Raw genomic sequence first — 24,601 nt, forward strand, 5'->3', positions numbered from 1 at the left:
TCACAATGACTGGGGGACCCTGCTGGCCTTTAGTGGCAGAGGCCAGGGGTGCTAAACACCCTTCAATGTGTTAGACAGTTGCACGCAGAATGCCAGTGGTGCGCCTGTTGAGAGACATGGCCTCTGACAGTGCTTCGAGTGAGCCCTCTGCACCTGTCTGCGGGCGGATGGTGTTTGCTGCTGGCTGGGGAAGGCTTTGGGATACTTTGTGAAGTATGCAAGTCTCTACCCAAACCCCCGAGGACAGATGGCTGCTGATCCTGACAGGATCGTTAGGGGTGCAGATGCTCTGTTTCACTAATGTCCTGCTTGGGGGATGAGTCGTCCTTGTAGGAAGAAGGTTGCGTTGAATTCAGTTGAAGCAGACTATTACAAACTGTTTGTTGCCTTGTTCTGACAGCCGGCAGGAGAAGAAAACCAGCTTGCTCTGGTTCTGACTGCATTCTCAGAACTGTGCACGCAGAGCTTTGTGGTTCTGTGCAAAGCTAAGCAGTGCCCTCCTTGGGACAGTCTGGGAATGTACACAACTGGCTGCGCTGAGAAAATGCCTTGGCCACAAGGAGAAAACTAACTCTGGCTGTGGCTTGAGCTGATCAGGTCAGCATCAGCCCGTGCAGGTTCCTGTGTCAACAGTGGACAGAAGAGACCCTCTGGGAGAAGGCAGCCCCACACCAGGGTACATAGCTTGATGAGAGGAGTGAGAATTGTATTTCAGTCCTTAGTTGCTCTCCTGGCCAGGTGCTCTTGTGCAGTGCACAAGTTGTACAACCGTACCTAGTGGCTGGACCCTCTCATTCTCTACCAATTCGGCAACCCATGCTTGACTTCACTCAGGATCCTGTCTCCACATGGTTACCTGAACCCAACAGCACAATGTGTGTGTCTACCTCCCAGGCTCTATTTCCAAAGGATGGGTCCAGGTATCCAGCTCCCATGGCCTGACATTCAAGGCTTTTCACATTCTGGATCCAATTTGCTTTTCTACCCACTGCATCCCAGAATCTCTTCTAAGCAGGCTAATTTAGTCATTGCCTCCCAAATAATACTTGTAAAATTTCACTTCCACACTCTCTCACACTCTTCCCTTATCCTCACCTTTTATCCAACTACTCAAGGCTTGACTCATTTTTGATCCTCTGGGAAGTCCTCTGGATTACCCCCACCCAAGAATCACTGAAAAGTATCATTGTACCTCCCGCTGGTCACTGACTGCATAGCTAATGTATTGGGAACCTTGATCCCTAAGAAGATTGTAAGTTCCTTGAAGGTAGGAACCTAACTTGAGGAGACTTGGCCCCCAGGATCCTCTACTTAAGCAGTTACCATGGTAACAAATATCTTCTCTCCCTTGGATCAAAATAAACAGACGGACAAACAAACAAACAGTTAAAGAGCAAGGAATTTGGCTTCCTGCCTAAATTGGCAACGAGAGTATCCGGACAAGATTGAGGCCAAATCCATGAACCTGGTTTTGTTAGTTGCCCGTCAACTTGGCCTGGAATGCTTTGGCCTTATTTTAAAGAAAATGCTTCATTCTGGGGACACCGGTCAGCTTGCAGCCCACACCCCTGAGCCCCAGAGCAGAAAACTTCTCCCTCCATCCACCACTCTGAGGCTACATCGGCTGAAGCTCTGGGCTGGCTCACACCCTGAGCCATCCAGCCTCCCGTGGCCATCCATGTCCTTATAGGCAAACACCTTACAGAGAGGTTGGTTGATTTATGAGTTTAAGAAAGACATGCTTTGGGCAGTTTTTAAAATCTTTGGTGAGTTTGCAGAAGTCCTGGACTCAAATCCACCACAACCCGGCACAGACAATGTTTCAGAAAATGCCTGGAAAAGGGCATCTTTGTGGAACTTCCCTAGTACTGCACCCATTCCCCTGGTAATCACTGAGCCCTTCTGTGTTCCAGGCACAGTTCTACGTCCCAGACACACAGCTGGGAACAGAGATCCTTCCCTCGTGAGCTCATTGCCAAGTCTGTTTTTCATATCCAAGCACCTCAGTGGGTGTTAGGGCTGTGAGAGTATGTCATGGGCGCTTCTGGGGCAGGGAACATGGCAGACACATCTTTTAGAAATAGGTCCTCTCTGTAATCCTAGCACTCTGGGAGGCCAAGGCAGGAGGATCGCTTGAGCTCAGGAGTTCGAGACCAGCCTGAACAAGAGCGAGATATGTCTCTACTAAAAATAGAAAAATTGGTTGGGCATCATGGCACACACCTGTAGTCCTAGCTACTCAGGAGGCTGAGGCAGGAGGATGGCTTGAGCCCAGGAGTTTGAGGTTGCTGTGAGCTAAGCTGATGCCACAACGCTCTAGCCGGTCCAACAGAGCGAGACTCTGTCTCAAACAAACAAACAAACCTCCCCTCCCACCCCCTAGTCAATCCATCATCAACTTAAAAACAAACAAACAAAAAAGAACATGCAATCTGGAGTCAGACTGCTGAGATTCAGCTTGGCTTCACTCTTACAAGCTGTGGGACATTGAGTAAATCACTGTGTGTTTCAGTCCCCTTGTCTATAAACAGGATAATGACAATACCTATAATACTTACCACATAGGTTTATTGGGAGGATTAGATGAGTTGATGTACATAAAGTGCTCGGAACAGTACACAGTAGCTAATTGTAAGCATTATATAAGCATTTGCCAGACAAACAAGCAAAAAAAGTTCTCAGAGAAAACACTGCATTTCCTAGCAATTTCGCTCACTGCCTGATGTAGGATTGAATTACCTAGGTTGAAAGCTCAGAGGGAAGTTGACATTCATCAATTCCAACCTGCTTGTGCTACAGTGCAGAAAACTGCAGCCAGAGTGGAAGTCTAGTGGCCAAACTCAGGTAGTTAAGTTAATCGAAGATGCAGGTCCCCTGGCTCCTGTCTGCTGCTCTTTCCAACACATCGTGCCTGGAGCTGGCCTCGGATGGAGTGCAGAGAAATAGCCTATTATCTCTCCTTCCCAGAATGTCCACAGGTTCCAAAATCCCTCCTTCCTCCAGCTGTCCTCTTACTCACCAAACTCTTATATCTTCCTAAGTACGGAGAGTAAAGAATAAAATAAATCAAGTGTGAATGGCCCATAAACTAAAATCTTCAAGGAATATGCAAACTCAGAGTGGAGCTCCTTTAAATAAATCTCCAGCTTTGGCTGGATTGAGATGAGTAGGTAGGAGGCAAAGGGTTTAAATTTGGAATTTAAAATTAAATTGTCTAAATTGGCAAAGTCCCACAGCTTTCCAATTGTGAGACTGCACACAATGTCACTGAAGAGCCTCCAAGCCTCATTTTCCTCCTCTGTAACATGGGGATGGAAATAATCATGGCCTCGTGGGTCGCTGTGAAGATGAAATGAAATAATATAAAGCACCTAGCGCCATGCCTGGCACAGAGTCAGGGGCCAATAAATGTTAACTGCCATTGCTATTATTATTATTTCAGGCATCAGCAATCTATCGTAAGAGAAATATTTTTCCTTTGCTCCCCAAAGAAATAAGGCCATGTGTTATTGCACCCCCGAAAGGTTTTATTTGGCTGTCTTACTCCTGTATGAACCCAGTTATCTAGTGGAAGGTAAAGGGGATGTCTTGAACCTGAAAGCTCAATCACTGCAGGAGCACGCAAAGCAGCACGTGGAGAATGTGGACGTGGCGTTTAACCCAATTCAGTCACTCACTCTAGCTTGTTCCTGAGCATGCTGTCTTCCCTTGCTGACCCTTCAACAAATATGTGTATGTTCATTGCCCAGAATATGATACATGACAGGGTCACCATGAGTAAAGTGCTGATTACAAAATGAGAAATATTGCACAAAAAGTCTAGAAAGCCCATAAATTGGATGTGAATCTCCCAATGGTGAAAGTTCAGAAAGATGGGTGCAAGAGGCCTTGCAAAATCATGCTTATAAACACACTTTCTCTTCCTTTTACAAGGAAACTGATAAAGTTCTATAGTTCAGTTGTAGCGAGAAACACTGGGAAACTTTTAAAAAATTTTATACCCTTAAAAATTCAATAACATAGTATCTCCATTCTACGAAACTGATACTAGACAGGAATGAAACGTCTTGGTCTAGATTTTAATTTACAAAGGGACTTTATCCATATGCATGCAGGTGGCAGTAAATGCCTTCTTTCCAGCTGCGGGGAGCCACGAGCTCTCTGCATGCAGAGGTGTGAGCAGCCAGACTTCTGCTCTCTGGGAGGCAAGGACGAACAGTTAGCATGTACCTGGGCCAGCTACGTGCCTTGGTATTCCATTCGACACCCCTGCTGTGTTAGGAGGAACCATTTTCTTCCCTCCTGCATTCTTGCCAGCCTATGACACAGGACTTTCTGCACCCTTTGGGGGATTGAGAAGTTGGTTCCCACCCATCCTTCTACCTCTCCTTCACTTCTTCCCAAAGGAGGGAATGACTTCTCTTCTTGATGAATTTGGAGAAGAGTCTTGAACAGTGTGCTCTCTTTTTTAGGCTGGTTGTGTATAGGATGAAGACATTTTGTCACTGCTTCTGCTTTCTTGCAGGAAGAACAGTTGGATCCCAGCCCGGGGGCTGGAGGCCGATGTCTCTCTTCCTGCTCTCCGGTATTCATCGAGTTGAGGCAGGCTGCTGATCTCCCTGTGTCTGTAGGGTAGACCCAGTTCTTCCCATGTACAGGTCCAGGCTCAGTTGGGGTTGTGCCATTTTGAAAGTCATTTGGTTGCTGGTCCAGCATAAGGGCTCCAATTTGACCACCAATAAAGCTGCTATATTCATCTCTATCTGGCTGTAAATATTAATATGACTATGTTTCAATTGGTTCAGAACCAGAGACGCTCTACCACCCAAAAGAGTTGGACATTTGAAAATGTAGCACAAACCCCTTTTTGGGCAGGTAAAAAGCCAAGAGCTGGATGCCCTTCCAGCTGGCCCATCCTCCCAGACCCCACCTAGGTCCTGGCAGCATAATGATGTGTGCTGCCCAAGGCTGCTGAATTGCCTGGCCTGGCCCTACCAGCGCTATGGTATTGCCCAAGCCCTGTGCAGCCGGGGGAGCTGGCCCTGTATCTGACCTCGCTGTGTCTCAACTTCGTGTGAGTAGACCCCTTGCTTCAAATTGTTCTGTGCCTAATGTTCCCACTTACTTAGAAATACCTGCGTCTTCCTTCCCCTGGCACTGTTCTGATCCCTTTCCTGTGCTGGGGGAACAATGACCAGTGTCTTGGGATATGTTCCTGTTCTGGATCTGACCCCAATGGACCAGCACACAGGTCTGTGGCCTCCCTGCCTGGAGCTCTTTCTGCCCACACCAGGGTGGACACAGCTGTGAATTACGTGGCTGGACTTCCCTTAATATTGAACTCTATTAACTAGAACAATAGTTTTATCTCATCGTGTGATTCAGAGACGGTTGCTAGGGAAACCAATGGGGAACATGTTTAATTTGTAAATCCTGTAATTGCCCTAAATTAGCAGCAATTCGTGCTCTTGCTTCAAAAGGATTTGGATGGAGCCAACTGGGAAGCGGGTGAGGAGGGAGGAATACTCACAGGTCGGCTCCCGGTGCCATCTGTTCACACTCTTTGCAAAGCGTTTTTTCCCACTGCTTTGCCAGAAAGCTACAGGGATTAAAGATGGAGCCAGAGGAACACTGTGGTACCCTCCTAATGAACCAGGAAGCTAGAAAGACAAAATAATACAGTCCCTCCGTTCTTATGGATTCACGTGGTCAGAGCCGATTGGAGGCTAAGCTGGTGGTTGTGGAGAGATCAGGACTTTTTATTTTAAAATGGATTCAGAATGCTAAAAATTATAGTTCGAAGGAGGCTGCCAACTCTAAATTGGGAGAATCAAGATATTTGGAAAGTCTCATCCTCAGGAAAAACCAGGGTGGTCTATGTGTAGGAACAGAGTAAGCTGTGGAGGCAGGCCTGGCATCACCGTGCCAAGGCTTTCCTTAACCCACATTGGCATGCAGAGGGTCACCCACACTCTGCTTGGGCATTGCCAATGACAAAGAACTCACTCCTTCCCAAGGCAGCCAAAATATTGTTTTAAAACAGCCCTGATTATTAGGAAATCTGCTTTATATTGAGCTAGACAACGGGTTGCTGTGGGGAGGGGAAGGGGACACTTTTCCTTCTTGATGTAGTTGACTGGCCAAGCTCACAGAGGTGTGTTGATAAGACATACCCTGTTTCTGTCATAGTGCCCATCACCGAGCAAGCCACCCTGGCTGGAGGGCCCAGGGCTATCCAGACAGTTGAGGAGTCCTACCTTTAGGCAGAGGAGACAGGCAGTAGGGAAAAAACAGAACATTCCTTGACGTAGTGTTTGATTAAGAATAAAGAGAACAGTTTCTGTCTCTCGGGGCCTTGCAGTGTTTGTCTCATTGTAATAAAAAACAAAATCAAAATGCAGACCCTGTGGTTCAGGATAAATATCACATGAATCTCTTCTTTATGCAATACAGTTTGAGAATCATCACTGTCATTATCCACGGACGATGACTCAGTATTCTGAACGTAGCCAGGTCTGCTAAGGCCAGTGCTCTCTGTTGGAAACACCATCATTCCATTAATGCAGCTGAACATCACATTCACGCCGGGCAGCTGCATCCCATGGATAACTTGTGTTGGACTGTACAGTCAGTGGGAAAGCATGGGGTATTTCTCCTTTGTTGGTGCAAAAACACATGGCCCCCAACCCCTGCTCTGTCAGGGCTGTGGGTGTCCAGGGCCCCTTCTAGATCCTTGCCTGCTCTTGCCATCAAGTTCATGAGTTCCCTTCAGCACTTTAAAACTCAGGATTGCATGGATTGAACCTCCTGTCTCTGGTTCTTTGGCACCTCTCCTGGGCTTTGAGGTCCCAGAAGGTCACTGCCTGTGGATAGTTGATCTCATGGTCCCATTCCCTTCAGCTCTAATTCATCCAGACCAGCATGTTTAATGGAGTTAAATGTCTAATCTACCCTATATCAATGTCTATTCTCTCTTTTCTAATTCCTTGACAGAAAAGTTGGAGGAAAGGCAGGAGCTGAGTTCTGCTCTTTCTCTGATCTGTTGAAGCAGCTTAGTTTATCTAATAATATATTACCCTTGTGAGAGGTACCATTCAGGATTTGGGGGAAAGTCTTCCAGCTCAAGTGTTTATATTTCGTACAGTCCTTTTATATTGTTTGTTACTTCTGGGTTTTGTGCTACTTAATTATTTTAACACAGAGTTCCACGGTCTATAAATATGAACACAATTTGATAAATTCTTATTCCGTTCAGTCACTCTCATGGAAAGTCTAGTTTTATGTACCACAAAGCCATAAGGTCCACCTCATTGTATTAGTAGAAAAAGTCCAGGAAGAAATAAATGGTCCTGAGTAGTAACTCTGCAAATTCCAAACTATGAGATGAATGCAGAAACTGCTGTTAGGAGGTCCTTAGCTCTCCAGAAAATCCAAATCCCAAATGAAAAAGGCATCTTGGTTTCCTCTCTGAATTCTACTCAAGCTTTACTGGGAAACTAATTGCCATGTAAAACTGGCCAGTACACAAGGATGTATTTTTTGGAACGTGAGTGGTGTTAGATTTAAACTTACATTAAGGAAGTCGGAACATGTCTGAACCAGGAAGGAGGGGTGGAAAGACAGGACTAGGTTCTGAGGCTGCCTCTGGGGAAAACATATCAGTACTACATACCTAGCATCAGGTAAGTAGACAAAGACATCTCAGGAGGAAAGAGGGAAAAGGAAGAAATGCCCTTGGATTCAAATAGGAAAAAGCAAGGATTGGTATGAGGGGTGAGAGAAGAGAAAAGATGGTAATATATAATCGTGTCTCTTCATTTTTCTTTCAAAGTAATGACTTAAACTTAATATTGGTCACTGCAGTCAAAGTTTTATTATGGAAAACCAAGTACGTTTTTCTGAAATTCCAGAATTTTTTGGTGCAGAGTAGGGACTGGGAAGAATCACTGCTAAAAATGACCAATAGTAACTCCCATACCAATGCTCTGTATTCAAAATGTAGAAACATCAATAATGCATACACTCTTGAGTGGTTTATTAAAAGGCACTTAGAGCCATTCATAAAGGATGAATGATAGCGTGGGGCAGCCTAACCTAACAGCCAGGAGGGGAGCGCGTGCGCACAGGCTACCGGCATCGAGTGCCCGGGACCTAGATGCCCAACGTCCTGCAACGCTGCATCAGTCTCTCGTACCAAATACAAACCCCATTATGAACTGCTGTGCTTTGGACCCACTCAAGAGGAACTTCCCTTTAAACTAGATGCACTTTAAGTTGATTGCAGTAATATATATTTTTAAATGATTGTATTCCAATGTTTTCTGCTTTTAAATTTTAAAAAGCTCTTGAATTTAGAAAATACAGATTAACATAAAGAAAATAATAAAAAATAATCCTCCATCCCACTATGTAGGTATAAATAATTATTAATGTGTTGGGATCCATTAATTTCATTCATTTATGAATATGGGACAAAATTATACATAGTATTTTTTTTTTTTTTTTTGAGACAGAGTCTCACTCTATTGCCGGAGTAGAGTGCCGTGGCATCAGCCTAGCTCACAGCAACCTCAAACTCCTGGGCTCGAGCAATCCTACTGCCTCAGCCTCTCGAGTAGCTGGGACTACAGACATGAGCCACCATGCCCGGCTAATTTTTTCTATATAGATTTTTAGTTGTCCAAAAAATTTTAAGTAGAAACAGGGTCTCGCTCTTGCTCAGGCTGGTCTCGAACTCCTGACCTTGAGTGATCTACCCGCCTCAGCCTCCCAGAGTGCTAGGATTACAGGCGTGAGCCACCGCGCCTGGCCCATACTATATTTTTAATCAGTGCTTTTTAGTTAATATATTGTGAATAATTTCATTTTCTTAAATATATCCTTTTATACATAATTTTTAGTTGCTGAATCATATTGCATTATGAAGATATGCCATTGTTTAACGATCCTGTACTGTTGAACAGCTAGATTATTTTTTCGCTATTCACACAATGTAGCCATTTATCTTTTCTTCCAAAAAGGTATTTTTCATTGTCAGAAGGCAAAAGAATGTTTGACATGTGAAAGGCAAGAGGGTAGAGAGAGTTTAGGGTCTGTAATCAGAAGCCTTTGCTTCAAAAATTCCAACTCTGCCACTTATTTACTGTGACTTTAAACCATTCGGTCCAACCTCTCAATGTTTATTAATGTACATTAATATCATCAAGAGACACTGGAAGGAAGTGAAAATATAAGCCCCCAAATTAATGGAAGATATTTGTAGCAGACATAATAGACAAGAAATTAATATCCAGATTAATCATGATCTTAGACTTCCAGCCTCCCAAACTGTGAGAGACAAATGCTTGTTGTTTGAGCCACTCAGTCTACAGTATTCTTGTTATAGTAGCCTGAGCTAAGACAGTTTTTTATGAGCCTTTGGGTATCAGAGATGAACTTACATCATTTGGCTCTAGTATGGTCTGTGGTTTCAATTCAGAAATCTAGAGAATGATTAAGGCTGAGGGAGGAGAGGACACTCTGTGGTATGTGGGAGACGCTGGTGACCAGTGGCAAGGAGTGGGCAACCTGGGTGCCAACTCTTGCCTTTCTCCTCCCCAGCCACATGGCCCTGGGCAAGTCACTGGGCCTGTTTTCTCTTCTCTGAAGAGAGGGGCTCGGTTCCCATTTGGAGGTGATTCACCCCTCCCGAGGGGGCATTTAAACATGGTGGGGGAATGTTTTGGTTGTCACAATGACTGGGGGACCCTGCTGGCCTTTAGTGGCAGAGGCCAGGGGTGCTAAACACCCTTCAATGTGTTAGACAGTTGCACGCAGAATGCCAATGGTGCGCCTGTTGAGAGACATGGCCTCTGACAGTGCTTCGAGTGAGCCCTCTGCACCTGTCTGCGGGCGGATGGTGTTTGCTGCTGGCTGGGGAAGGCTTTGGGATACTTTGTGAAGTATGCAAGTCTCTACCCAAACCCCCGAGGACAGATGGCTGCTGATCCTGACAGGATCGTTAGGGGTGCAGATGCTCTGTTTCACTAATGTCCTGCTTGGGGGATGAGTCGTCCTTGTAGGAAGAAGGTTGCGTTGAATTCAGTTGAAGCAGACTATTACAAACTGTTTGTTGCCTTGTTCTGACAGCCGGCAGGAGAAGAAAACCAGCTTGCTCTGGTTCTGACTGCATTCTCAGAACTGTGCACGCAGAGCTTTGTGGTTCTGTGCAAAGCTAAGCAGTGCCCTCCTTGGGACAGTCTGGGAATGTACACAACTGGCTGCGCTGAGAAAATGCCTTGGCCACAAGGAGAAAACTAACTCTGGCTGTGGCTTGAGCTGATCAGGTCAGCATCAGCCCGTGCAGGTTCCTGTGTCAACAGTGGACAGAAGAGACCCTCTGGGAGAAGGCAGCCCCACACCAGGGTACATAGCTTGATGAGAGGAGTGAGAATTGTATTTCAGTCCTTAGTTGCTCTCCTGGCCAGGTGCTCTTGTGCAGTGCACAAGTTGTACAACCGTACCTAGTGGCTGGACCCTCTCATTCTCTACCAATTCGGCAACCCATGCTTGACTTCACTCAGGATCCTGTCTCCACATGGTTACCTGAACCCAACAGCACAATGTGTGTGTCTACCTCCCAGGCTCTATTTCCAAAGGATGGGTCCAGGTATCCAGCTCCCATGGCCTGACATTCAAGGCTTTTCACATTCTGGATCCAATTTGCTTTTCTACCCACTGCATCCCAGAATCTCTTCTAAGCAGGCTAATTTAGTCATTGCCTCCCAAATAATACTTGTAAAATTTCACTTCCACACTCTCTCACACTCTTCCCTTATCCTCACCTTTTATCCAACTACTCAAGGCTTGACTCATTTTTGATCCTCTGGGAAGTCCTCTGGATTACCCCCACCCAAGAATCACTGAAAAGTATCATTGTACCTCCCGCTGGTCACTGACTGCATAGCTAATGTATTGGGAACCTTGATCCCTAAGAAGATTGTAAGTTCCTTGAAGGTAGGAACCTAACTTGAGGAGACTTGGCCCCCAGGATCCTCTACTTAAGCAGTTACCATGGTAACAAATATCTTCTCTCCCTTGGATCAAAATAAACAGACGGACAAACAAACAAACAGTTAAAGAGCAAGGAATTTGGCTTCCTGCCTAAATTGGCAACGAGAGTATCCGGACAAGATTGAGGCCAAATCCATGAACCTGGTTTTGTTAGTTGCCCGTCAACTTGGCCTGGAATGCTTTGGCCTTATTTTAAAGAAAATGCTTCATTCTGGGGACACCGGTCAGCTTGCAGCCCACACCCCTGAGCCCCAGAGCAGAAAACTTCTCCCTCCATCCACCACTCTGAGGCTACATCGGCTGAAGCTCTGGGCTGGCTCACACCCTGAGCCATCCAGCCTCCCGTGGCCATCCATGTCCTTATAGGCAAACACCTTACAGAGAGGTTGGTTGATTTATGAGTTTAAGAAAGACATGCTTTGGGCAGTTTTTAAAATCTTTGGTGAGTTTGCAGAAGTCCTGGACTCAAATCCACCACAACCCGGCACAGACAATGTTTCAGAAAATGCCTGGAAAAGGGCATCTTTGTGGAACTTCCCTAGTACTGCACCCATTCCCCTGGTAATCACTGAGCCCTTCTGTGTTCCAGGCACAGTTCTACGTCCCAGACACACAGCTGGGAACAGAGATCCTTCCCTCGTGAGCTCATTGCCAAGTCTGTTTTTCATATCCAAGCACCTCAGTGGGTGTTAGGGCTGTGAGAGTATGTCATGGGCGCTTCTGGGGCAGGGAACATGGCAGACACATCTTTTAGAAATAGGTCCTCTCTGTAATCCTAGCACTCTGGGAGGCCAAGGCAGGAGGATCGCTTGAGCTCAGGAGTTCGAGACCAGCCTGAACAAGAGCGAGATATGTCTCTACTAAAAATAGAAAAATTGGTTGGGCATCATGGCACACACCTGTAGTCCTAGCTACTCAGGAGGCTGAGGCAGGAGGATGGCTTGAGCCCAGGAGTTTGAGGTTGCTGTGAGCTAGGCTGACGCCACGGCACTCTAGCTGGGGCGATAGAGCGAGACCCTGTCTCAGATAATCATAATCATAATCATAATGAAAGAAATAGCTCCCAAACCTCACTGTGTGCAGCGTGCCCTGTGGGCTGGCAGCCTCGGCATAGCCCGGGAGTGTGTTAGAAAGGCACAATCTCAGGCTCCTCTCAAGGCCTTCTGAATCAGAAACCGCCTTTCAGAAACCTCACTTTAATAAGCCCCCAGGTGAGCTGTGTGCAGGGGAAGGTTTCAAAGCCCAGCTATGGAACACCAAGTCCCACGGGCTGTCCTGTGAGAACAAGGGAGCAGAATGATCCAATATGTTTGCAAAAAGGGCACACCCTGTCCCGCCTTGCACATTCAGAAAGCTGGCATGTTAAAGACAGGCGTCCTCAAAAAGAAACATGCTTGAAAGTCCAAAGCTCTCAGACTTACTCAATGGCCCAACAATGACCCAACAACTGTGAGCACTCAACGCAAGGAGCACCCTGGGAAACGCAGCTTGGAAAAGCCTGCGGGGGACCTGCCGGCAGTGGCAGTCGGCGTTCTTGGTGTCTGTTACTGCGGATGGAGTGTGCCCACGGGTGACGGCTGCAGTTGTACTGAGGCGCAGATTCGAATCACTCCCACTGCTGGGCCGGGGATCGGGGTCAAGGTCTCAGCTTGGGGTGCGGCGAGGGTGGGAAGGCTGGAAGGACAGAGGGGACCCGGAAACTGCTCCTTCATGTCGCTGGGCTGGTCTCTGTTTATGACTGAGTCTATGGCAATGTTCATGGGGTAATAAAATCACTGAATCTCAGTGGAACCTGGCCACTGTATGTGAGATAAGTCTTCATTATAATGTCAGCTGGTGGTTAGCTTGTGACGTGGGGGGGATTTGCACAGGAAGCACTGGATTCCAGCTGCAACGTGTGGTTTGGGGACATTCAGGAGCCAGTATAAACATTCCTTACTCGTCATTTGGGAAGTCTGAGAACATCAGGGACTGTATATCTATCTATGATGATGACGAAGATGACGATAGCTAACTTCTTCTAGTTTATTCCATGCCAACACTGTCCCAACTCATGTGTTTCTTACAACCATGCTGAAATAGGTTGTGTAATCTTCATTTTTACAGATGAAGAAACAGGCACAGAGCCGTTCCTCACTTTAATCCCTTTCATGCTGAATGTGACTTCTGAGACCTAAGCGACTGGTGCAGACCAAACCAGCCAGATGGTGGAGCGGTGCCTGCCCCCCATTCTCCTAGCCGGCCCCCCATGGCGGAGAGCCTTGCCCAGAACCCCAGCCCACAAGTGCGCATGATTCAAATTTGTGCCTCAGCAAAACTGCAGATTATCACGCTATGGGCTCGCTCGCTCCTGGAACAGGGTAAGCAAGAACACAGAAGCTCCGTCGAGGGAATCTCCGTACTGTCCCTGAGTTGGGGGTGCCACTTCAGGAGTGAAGCAGCCCTGAGGGGGCAGGTGCAGGCTGGAGGGGACACCTGGTTTGCTCGGGGGCAGTCACAAAAGGTGGGGCACAGTGGCGGACTTCAGGTAGCGCTAAAGGTGCACTTGGAAGGCCTGGGATCCGGTCCCAGCTCTGGTCTGCGGTGACCGTGTGGCCTCTGGCAGGCCTTTTCCCCTGGGCCTCAGTCCTTTGTCATGAGTGTTTGGGGTACTCCTGTCCCCACACCACCCAGTCAAAGGCTGCTGAGGGCTTCTCCCCTAGAGCATGGGACAGGCTGGCACCTCAGGTTTCAACTCACTAACTGCTTCTCAAGAGGTCTTTTCCGGGGCTCCCTGGCGTAACGGCTGCTCCAAGCTGGCAAATCTGGATCACGTGACAGCTGGCCTAACCATCCCTCCCTCAGAGACACGCAGAAGATCTGCTGCTTCCAATCACAGCAACATGTGATTTAAACATGCTACAGCTGGAACCCTTGCTGTGTGGTCAGACAAAACCCAGGGATAAATTGCCCCTGCTCCTGGGAATGACACTTATGGCTCTGCCATTCTTCACCAGGCAGTCCCCCGGGCCTGGAGCGAGTCACTCAGTTTACGTTTCCCTCACTTTGGGACACAGTATGGGTGGTGGAGTCAGGCACAGCCCTGAGTGCCGGCTGTGTGACCCAGGGCAAGTGACTTAACCTCTCTGAGCTTCAGTGTGCTGGTCTGTAAGTGGGGTGAATGGAAGTACCTGTATCATGGAACTGCTGGGAGGTGCTGGCACACAATTGGTGCTTCATAAAGGGTAGCTGTCACTACTGATATGTGGATGTTGGTTACAAGAGAAGATTCTGGGCTATCATATCATAATGGAATACTTTAAAAATTTTCCTTTTGAAAACATCAACACATTTCTGAAGGCATTTCTTAAAAACAAAATTTACAAACATGCTCTTCTTTCCTTATAAAGTTAATATTTTTGCATGAGGTTGGGCCTACCTGAGTTTTTAAAAATTAACAAATAGGAATCAAGGATTTCTAAACAATCCCAAGGACTCCCCCACTCCTCCTGTATTCTGCTACTCTTTCCCCCCTTTCCCTCCCAGCAGCAGTCTCTGGCATTTTAATACGTCCTGCCCTGGAGACTGGGGTTCTCCACCCCCTGGACGGTGGCTGCCAGCTCTCCCTGGTGCTGTCCCTTTGCCAACAGGGAAGTTTCTTGGGCTTCGTCATTAACCTCCAGGTTGCCCCTGCCCATTAATGCTGAGCTGCAGAAGCTGGGACCACAGGGACCCTCAAGACAGGGACCTGGGGCAGCAGCTCAGAGATTCAGTCCCTTCTAGGCTTCCTTGACCTCCTGCCCCCGGGACAAAGTGTCAGGGAGGGAGGTGGACAGGGATAACAGTTGGCAGGGCCCCAGTTGTAAGTACACACTTCTCACATATTAATTCTCTGACAACCTCGTGGCGTAAGGGACTGGCTCACGGCCACATGGTGGCTGAGATCAATGAGTGGTTGAGCCAGAAGAGCAGCGATTTTTGCCTTTCCATCTAATAACGACGCTGTGTATAATGCAATATTTGGGGCAGGAAGAGTGATGCATCTACCAGAACTTGCCAGTGAAATGCAGTGTATGGAGTGGTTAAGAATAGGCTCCTGAGCCAAACTGAGTTAAATCAGGCTCACTTACTTCCTAGCTGTGTGACGTTAGGGGAATCATTCAACCTCTCTGTGCCCCAGTTTCCTCATCTGTAAAATGAGGAAAATAATAGTATCTACCTCATAGGATTGATGTGAGGATTAAATGAGTTGATAAATATGAAGTCATTAAAATACTACCTGGCAAATAAATAGCAAGAACTCTATACGTGTTAGATATTATGAGTGTTGCTGTTATTGAATTAAGTCTCACGAAGACAGGAGTATTTGTCTATTTTGGTTACTGGTCTGTGTTAGAACAGTTCCTGGTACTTAATAGGCGCTCTATAAATATTTCTTGGGCAGAAGAATAATATCACTCTTTCAATCAGATAAAACTCTTTTGCAATGCAGCCATTATTTATTTTGGCCAGCAGAGGGCAGCAAATAGCCGTGACTAATTCTGTGCAAGGATGGTTTTCAACGTTAATTTTGAAGGCTAACAGTCTGTCCCTCTTGAGCCAGCTAGAGAGATAAAAGGTTGCCGTGCACCTGTATGACTGGCTCCTACGCCTCCCACTCACTGTGTGCAGGTTAGAATGATTGGCAGAAATTTCAACTCACAACAAATCTAGGTTTGAATTCTTCTCAACTTATTTTCCAATTTCTTCCCTCCCTTCCTTCTTTCACTTCCTCCCACCCTCTTTCTTTCTCTAATTATCTGTTTTCCTCCCCCACCCCCCACACTCACTCCTCTGCAGCCAGCTAGTGTATTGTGCACACTTTCAAATTTTCTCTGCACAACTGCTGCTTGTTCTGCAAACCGTGAAGTCTAGAGTGGGCATCCTTCCACAGTGCTGCTACGTGTGGTATGATGAAGAGAATCTGCGATTTGGTAAAACTACACCTGGTGAGGTACTACAACTTGGCCAAGACACACAGCAATTAGTTGCAGTGCTGGAGCCCTAGCCACGACCTTCTGCTCTGTCCCCCATTCCAAGTCATCACGGCTTTCTCTTTTGCTGACAGAGCCAGTTCACGTGGTCCCTGTTTGTCATCCGATGACAACGCAGCCATCAGCTTCTGGCCGGATGCCTTTCCCCTGCACTCTAGCACAGCGGAGCAGAATGCTTCCAAGGACAGCTCCCTGGGAGGTCCAGGACAGTGGCAAGGTGGCCACCGTTGCCCACTTCTTCCTCAGCTCGCTCAACCCCTGTTGTGGTGCTCAGGTTTCCTCTGGGCCGCAGTGCAAATCCATCTTCCCAGATGGTGTATTTCCTTGGCACTCACGCTGTCGAGTTGGAGGTGAATTCCCAGGGAGCCCCTGGGGAGCAGAGTCCGCGTGCTGTACTTCTGCGGGCACCTCCCCGCACCACTGGTGGCAGGAATGTTTCCACGCCTCAGCCTCCCGCTGCTCCAGGGTCACCTACTCCCCAGCTTGCTTAAAATCCTGTCCTTCCTAGTTATTATTCAGAAAATCATGTGGGGATAACTATCTGGGAAAAATATTTAATTGAGATTCCTACGGGAAAACAAATTCCATATGAATTGATGAGTTAAAACTAAAAAACAAAAAGAATTTTTAAAAACTAGGAAAAATATGGGCAACCTATTCTATATAATCTTAAGGAAGATTTCCTTAAGCATTAAAGCAAAGATAGAAACTATAAAAGATTTTCAAGCTGCTTACATAAAAATTAAAAAGCTCTGTATCTCAGTAAACATCAAAATCAAAAGCAAGCGACAAATTGGGAACAGTTTAGCTATACACATAACAGACAAAGAATGGATGTCCCAAATCATAACATCAGAAAGAAATAGATAAAGAATCTGAACTGATAACCTAGAAATATAAACTCATGGGAATATGGAACATGTTCAATATTACTAGTAATGAAGTAAATGCAAAATTCAACTTTTCTTGCCCTTGAAGTTGCAAATTTCAGAACTGCATGGTGTCAGCAAGGATGTGGGGCCACAGGCTCTCTCATTCTGCTGTTGGCACATTGCTGGCACACACTGCTTTTTCCATGGCCTTTATCACTGTCACGGCATTTGTTTATCCCCTATTGCCTTCTCCCCACTTGCCACTACCAGGTCAATATACCCCGTGATGATGGGGACATTGTTTACTGCTCTGTCTCAAGTACTTAGCACCTGGGCCACAGTGGGGCACTCAACATACACTTAACAAATGAATAATTGATCTTTTACCCCATAACTCTACTCTTAGGAATTGACACTAAGGCAAAAATCAGAGATGTGCAAAAAAGGATTTTATATCCAAGGATGTTCATTTCGACATATGTTGTAATAGCCAAACTGCAAACCATTTAAATGAATCACAGTAGAAGATTAGTAATAAACAAATTATGACACATCCTGATTAGAGACTACAATAATAAAGTCATTAAAATCATGTTCTAGAAGACAACTAATGACATGGAAAGATTTTCTAGTTATAGAATATTGTGAAAAGGGCAGGCTACACAACACTGTCCAGAAATTTATTAGAGACTACAATAATAAAGTCATTAAAATCATGTTCTAGAAGACAACTAATGACATGGAAAGATTTTCTAGTTATAGAATATCGTGAAAAGGGCAGGCTACACAACACTGTCCAGAAATTTATTTTCTATGTATAATACAATCTTTATTTTTTATATATATACATGCATATATGCATAGAAAAACTGGGGTAAGAACATACTCCAACAATTTAACAGTATTTATCTCTGGGTGGTACGATTATGAAAAGTTTGCATTTTTTTCTTTACTCTTTAATGTATTTTTGCAAAGTTTTTGCCTTAAGACTGCTTTGCCCTTGAGATCAGATAAAAACAATGGAGCAGGGCCGGGCGCGGTGGCTCACGTCTGTAATCCTAGCTCTCTGGGAGGCAGAGGCGGGCGGATTGTTTGAGCTCAGGAGTTCGAGACCAGCCGCCTGAGCAAAGAACGAGACCCCATCTCTACTAAAAATTAGAAAGAAATTAATTGGACAACTAAAAATATATAGAAAAAATTAGCCAGGCATGGTGGCGCATGCCTGTAGTCCCAGCTACTCGGGAGGCTGAGGCAGGAGGATCGCTTGAGCCCAGGAGTTTGAGGTTGCTGTGAGCTAGGCTGACGCCACGGTACTCTAGCCCGGGCAAAAGAGTGACACTCTGTCTCAAAACAAAAAAAAAAACAATGGAGCAGAGGCCATCCATGCCCACCCGTATTCCCTGAGCTGGCCCTAGCTCCAAGTGGCTAGGAGCCCAGGGGTGACCCTCCGTCTATGAAGCAAAGTGTCCCAGCTTCCCCTGCGGCAGCTCCTCCAAGGTGGTGGCCCTCCTTTGCTTCCCCTTCCCGGCCTTACTCGTCCGTTCTCTCGCAGTGCTTCCGGGATCACCTTGCAAGCAAACCGCTTGCACCTAAATCCTTGTCTCCGAGTCTGCTTTTAGGAGGGATCCAAGCTAAGAGGCACGCATGCTATTTTAGAAATCCTGCCCACTCCCCAGGAACAGCCTGCTTTGTCAAGCTTCCCACAAACAAAGGCAGAATCGTCACAACGTCGTTCTCCGTTTGGAAGAGGCTGGATCCAGTGCCTTGTGGGTTGCCTGTGAGGGCAGCAGGTGACGAAAGTCGGCCAAGCACGGCGAGCGGAAGGAACTCATGTCTTGGCCGCTCCTGTGTGTAGCTCCCTTTCAGTCTCTGAGCATCCCTCAGTGAGGAGAGGTCCTGCTTCGCGGGGAGAGACCGGCCCAAACTTGATTCATCCCGATAGGAAGAGTTTCTGGATACAGAAGCCACCTGGGGGAGCTCGGAGGCGCAGAAGAGGCAAGGCTATGAGCCACGAGAAGGGGCTGTGGAGCTGCAGAATCAGTAAATTCACGGGATCCATTTACGCTACCGCCCCCTAGCCTGTGGTGCCGGCACATCGCCCACGGCAGGGCTCCATCAGGCTCCCAGTACTGCCGTAGGGTGGCTGCCTTTGATTCTTCAGAATTGGGCCGCTGAGGACTTCAGAATCACCTAGTTCAAGGAGGAAGGCGAAGCTGCTCTGAGGGCCCCAGAGCGAGAGTCAGAGGTAGAGCCAGGACCAGAACTCACTAAAAAGCAATAATTATCATGGAGTGATTACAACCCCCCCAAATTCCAAGGTCTGACTTTTGTCCTGACAATTTGCCTAGTTATAGCTGTCGTTCTAAATTTGGCCAGAAGAGGGCAGACATTTGCCATTCATGGAGGGGAAGAGCAGGCGGTTTTGTTCTGTTTTAGGCCGGAAAAACATCTCCCAATAAGGTCATTTGGCTTGAGTGAGAGTCGCAGCTCACAACAAAATTCTTGACTCTTCTGCTGCAAATATGCTACTGAAAAGACAGCGAAGTTCAGAGATTACAACTCGCCTTTCAGTTCCAACTCTGGCGCTTCAATATATGACCTTCACCTCTCTGAGCCTCATTTCTTTACTCGTGAAGTATGACCTCCACTTTGTGACTGAGGAGGTGGTATTGAGGGAAAATAAGTCAATTGTAAAGTTACACACCCATCACCGCTGTTAAACTTTTTTCATGTGTGTACATGTGTGTATGTTGTATGTATCTGTGTGTGCATGTGTGTGCATGGTGTGTGTGCATGCGTGTGCATGGGGGCTGTGTGTGTGGAGGGAGAGATCTGGGCAAAGGAGAGAGGCCCCGGCCAAGAGAGGCTTTTCTGGTGAATATATATTTGTAAACTTTCCAGCAATTGGAACCAGTCCATTGTGTACTCGGAAAAGACTTAACTACTTTACTGATATTTCAAATTGTGTTTATTTTAAAAGCTAAAGATGTCCTTTACCTATTGGATTTTTGTGTGAGAAAAGTGAAATATATCAGGGATATGTAAAGTCCTACAATTAAGTTAAGAAATATTGCTGAATACAGAGGAAGCTATTGATAATATTAATTTTTAAAACTCTAAATGTTTTAGTGGTTATATGGTCAAGAGAAGCAAAAAAGTAAGACGTGGTCATTTAAAAAAAAAATCCTGTGCCATTTTCTTAGGACATAGAGCCCTAGTACAGGACGTGATGTTTTCACACTCATCTATGCCAGCTGGAGCGGTACTGCAGTGTGAATATTGCATTTTGGAACAACGAGAAACTAGGATGCAGTTAACAGGTAAGCAGTAAGGGGAGAATTTCTAGAAACTGTGTCTACAGTAGGGGCTCAGGAACTGAGACATTGAGCCCAGCGAAGGCAAGACTTGAGTGAGACAGGACTTGCAAGAAGGGGTTCCGTCAGTACAAATGGGTAAATGTCACAAAGGAAGGGCTGGTCTCAGCACTGAAGGGTGTTCTTAACCCCAAGAGATCAGTGCAGGTCACGGGACATGGGAAGCTCCTCACACTAAATGGTTCAAAATGTGCCAGGAAGACCCCTCTGATGTCAGCAGAAAATGGGCCACTGATGTAGTCTCAGAAACCGAGTTACCCCTATAAAATGAAATCAATCATGTATCAAAACGTGACGGCAAGAGCAAGCTTGCAGAAGTCAGAATGGACCCCGCAGCACAACAGGACGAGGAGCGTGACATACAGGAGACACAGGTGAAGCCTCATGAAGGTCAGAATGCACCGGCAAGCTGAGCCTAGCCAATTGCACCAATGCTCTGATGCCGACCGACCGTCAGCAAAAGGAGCGAAGTCGGCTTGAATCAAGAAAAGGCGGTCCCCAAGAATTCAGGCTTACGCAGCAGTCAGAGAGAGACTGGGACTGGCAACGTGTCCACCCTCTCACTCGCCAGCCCTCCCTGATCGAATTCCCACTCTGTGCTAGGCACTTTTTGGGGAGCTGTGTATATTTTCCTTGGAGGCACAGGTTAGGACATTATCTCTTTCAGGGGCGCCAACTGCTCTGTACATTTATTCCTTGTCCACCAAAAAACCTTCTATTTCCTTTCTTCCCAGGAACTGTTTTCCTAGGAAGAAAGTCTAGGATGGTGGAGGAGCCACAAGATCTGTGTATTCTTTGCTGTAAAAGATTACACAGGAATCCTTGTTTATAGATTCTCCAGTGTTACCAGCGAGCCTCTGAGAGCCTAATCCAATTTGAAAGAGTCGATAAAACAGTTTCTAGAACTGCCAAGACGAGGATGAGACCTAAGACCATGGCGAGGCCACCACCATGCTAACACCGGTGAGGTCCTCTAACCCCCTGACGTTTCCCTTGAGCTTCTCCAAAGTACCTGCCCGGAACCAAGGGCTCCACCAGCTCTGAGATCATGGGCTGAACTCAGGCATCAGAATTGTTAGGCTGCTTTATCTCAGTTCTGAGAAATGATTAAAACTACCTGGGGTGATCACACATGGAACCACTTATTTCATAAGTTGGTGAATTTTATTTTTTTAAAACAGGCAATTGGAAATTTTTATACTTCTTTCCTGTATTATTCTTTAAAGCTACATGAAAAAATTTTATGATGATGTACAAAACTGGTATTCATGGCCAATACTTTTTCCCTCTAGATCGAAGGTCCTTAACAAAAGCTTTTTCTCACCTCTCGAAGAGCTTCCACGTCCCTTTCCACCGATTGAAACGGGTTGTGCTCAACCTGCATTGTTGAGACGGAGGACGTCTTCCGCGGACTCCAACACCCGTTCCAGGTGGGTGGAGAAGACAGGACACCCGGAGGACATGCTGCAACCTTCGCATTCTGACCTCAAGTTCTCCTTGGCTGTCCATCTGTTGTTTCCCTCCTGTCTCAAGGTGAAAGCGTCCCCCTTCGGGAACTCCTTCAATGTTAGCTCATCAACTTGTGCTCCTGACCCCAAATCTCTGACTTCCCTTGTGGCTTTTGTTAGCTCATCATGTCTTTCCTTCATGCTGGATCTCACCCCTCGGGTTCACAGACTCAGTTCAGCTTTCTGCAGACTCAAGTACACAAACCTTCCCTCCACTCTGGTTCCCCTTGGAGCTGCCATCCTCCCCCTTTCTTCCCAGCACGACCGCCCATAGGCTGCTCCTCTGCTGTCCACCTTTTGCCCTTGCCACTTGAGAAGGTCACGCACATGCAAACCCCCAAATCCAATAGGCTTACCCAATCCTTAAGGGCTGCTGTGCCTCTCAGGACATCTAACACTGTTTTCTCTTCTTTCTCTTCTTCCATGAATCTGTTTTGTTTTTGGCTTCTTTGAGACCTCGCATTTCTCTGATTATCTGCTTCATTTTCTTCTCCTTTCCCGGTGACTGTGGCCAGGCCTGGCTCACACTCTTGCCAGACATTTTCTTGGTGCTTTGATGCTCTGCCCAACTCTACTTCTTCTCAATGACAACGGCTGCCAGACCTGCTGCCAAGTGGTCTGCTGGACCCCTTGTGTCTAATAGTTAGCTTGTCATTTCCTCTAGGAAATGGCTTTTTTTCCTATTTATTTTTTTTATTTTTTAAGGAGTGGGGGGTTGTGAGGACGGCTGCTCAGTTGCCTTGTTTGTTTTTGTTGAGAAAAGAGTCTCACTCTGTTGCCCTGGGTAGAGTGCAGTGGCAGCATTGCAGCTCACTGCAACCTCCAACCCCTGGGCTCAAGCAATTCTCCTGACTGAGCCTCCCAGGTAGCTGGGACTACAGGCCGTGCCACAACACCTAGCTGGGCTTTTTTCTTTCTTTCTTTCTTTTTTTTTTTGAGAAAAAACAAGTTCAAAACTTGCTCAGGCTGGTCTCAAACTCCTGAGCTCAAGCAATCCTCGCGCCCCAGCCTCCCGTAGTGCTAGGACTACTGGAGTGAGCCACCATGCCTGGCTGGAAATGGCTTTTAAAACCCAGCCCAGGCAAATGCAAACTCATCATCTTGCCCACTGTGCTAGATCCCTTCTGGTTGTTTGCCTAGCTCAACATGGATTCTCTGTTCTTTGGAAATGGACCCCAATCCACAGGGTGAGCCCTTTGCAGCCATTTGACCTGACTCCTGATCACAGATGACTGGCACAGGGACAGCACCTGTCTGAGGCTGAGCTACCCAGGTACTCTCTCCTAGTTTTGAAGCAGGAGAGGCAAAGACTTGAACGAAGACTTAGCTGTAAATGGTACCAGTCTAGGGAAAAGGTCCATGAGTTCCCGGTGCTGGGGTCCCTTAGAGCTACCCTCGTCCCACTCGTTCTGGTGAACTCGACTCCTCCACGGATTCATGAACTACTCCAGAAATGTTCCAGTCCTTCTTTTGGCTAAGCCTGCTAGAGTTGGCTTCTGCTACTGCTAGACCTCTGAGTAATGGACCCACTGATAATTGGCATCCAGGAATCTCTTTCAGGGGCCTCACCATTCCCTTCCCCAGCAGGGGCTTGAAATTTGACTCTGCTCTTGCTTTCCATGAAGCCCACACTCAGAACATGCACACCTTGTGTGTTTTACCTCCAAAATAATCCCCCTTGTCTACCTCCTCTACTATTTCCCTGGTTTTCTGGTCTTTGTGCTCTCTCGTCTGGGCTTGTCCTGCCTCTCCGGTTCCAGTAGTAATCCTGATCATGTCACTTCTCTGCCTAAAACCCAAGGCCAAGTCTTGCAACTCTCGCCATGGCACTGAAAACCTTCTATTTCTGGCTCATAAGTGCACGAGCTCATCATCTGCTATTTCCACTCCTATGTGTCAACCAGGCCTGATGACCATCCTTACCCGAACATTCTCCATGCTTCGCTGCTTCTGTGCTCTTTGTACCACTGATCCTTTTGCCCTTTGGCCTTAGTAAAATCCTACTTCTTCATTAAGGCCTATCTTAGGCCCTTTCCCCATCCCAGAAGATAGACTGTCCCTCCGTCTTCTGGGACAGGAGCTCACTTGCAGTGCGTTGAGTTCCTCGGGCTACATTTGACTCCTGGCAACACAGTGGTGGCCCAGTGAGTGTTTGTTTAGTGCCCAGGATCATACGCCATCCAGTGTTTGCCAGGTTAGGAAAAGGCCTAGGAGAGAACAGTCAAAGCCGAAGTATTTCCTACCATCACTGCTTACCGTGGTTTGGCCAACAGCAGGAAGAGAAAGGCTAGGGGTGCCGAGTGGTGAGTTAAATGGACTGTGCCCCAGACCTTCAGGCATCAGTGTTTGAAAAACAAGACACTCGTGAAATTGGTCTTAGACTCCAAGAAAAACATACTTGTATGGCTTATAGTTCACAAAGCATTTTACCATATATAAGAACTGATTTAATTTTGCCTATGACCCCGTGAAGCAGTTAAAGTTTATGATGCCAGTTTGTGGGTGAGGAAACGGCCAGGTCAGATGGCCCGAACGAGGTCACACAACTAGTAAATGACAGACCTCTGACAGGAAGCTGCTCTTTCTCTCTCCTATAGCGTGTTGTCTCTCCGATGACAGCATCAACAAACAATGGAACAGGCTATTCGGGGAAATCTGAAGCGTGGGGTGTGGAGTGGTCTGCTTCTAAAGAATGTGATTTCTGTGAGCAGCCATTGCCAGCCTGGGAGGTTAACCACCCAGTACAAAAATGTTACCCTTTTTCCAGCAATAGATACTGTCCC

General features: G+C 46.7%; 1 protein-coding gene across 1 annotated transcript in view; it reads right to left on the reverse strand.

Moving 5' to 3' along the window:
• WLS (wntless Wnt ligand secretion mediator) overlaps positions 1–24,601 on the reverse strand; it is a 127,410-nt gene that overhangs the window by 2,538 nt on the left and 100,271 nt on the right. The gene's annotated exons all lie outside the window — the stretch shown is intronic.

Source organism: Propithecus coquereli, unplaced genomic scaffold (assembly GCF_000956105.1).
Source record: "Propithecus coquereli isolate 6110/MARCELLA unplaced genomic scaffold, Pcoq_1.0 Scaffold427, whole genome shotgun sequence".
NCBI lineage: Eukaryota > Metazoa > Chordata > Mammalia > Primates > Indriidae > Propithecus > Propithecus coquereli.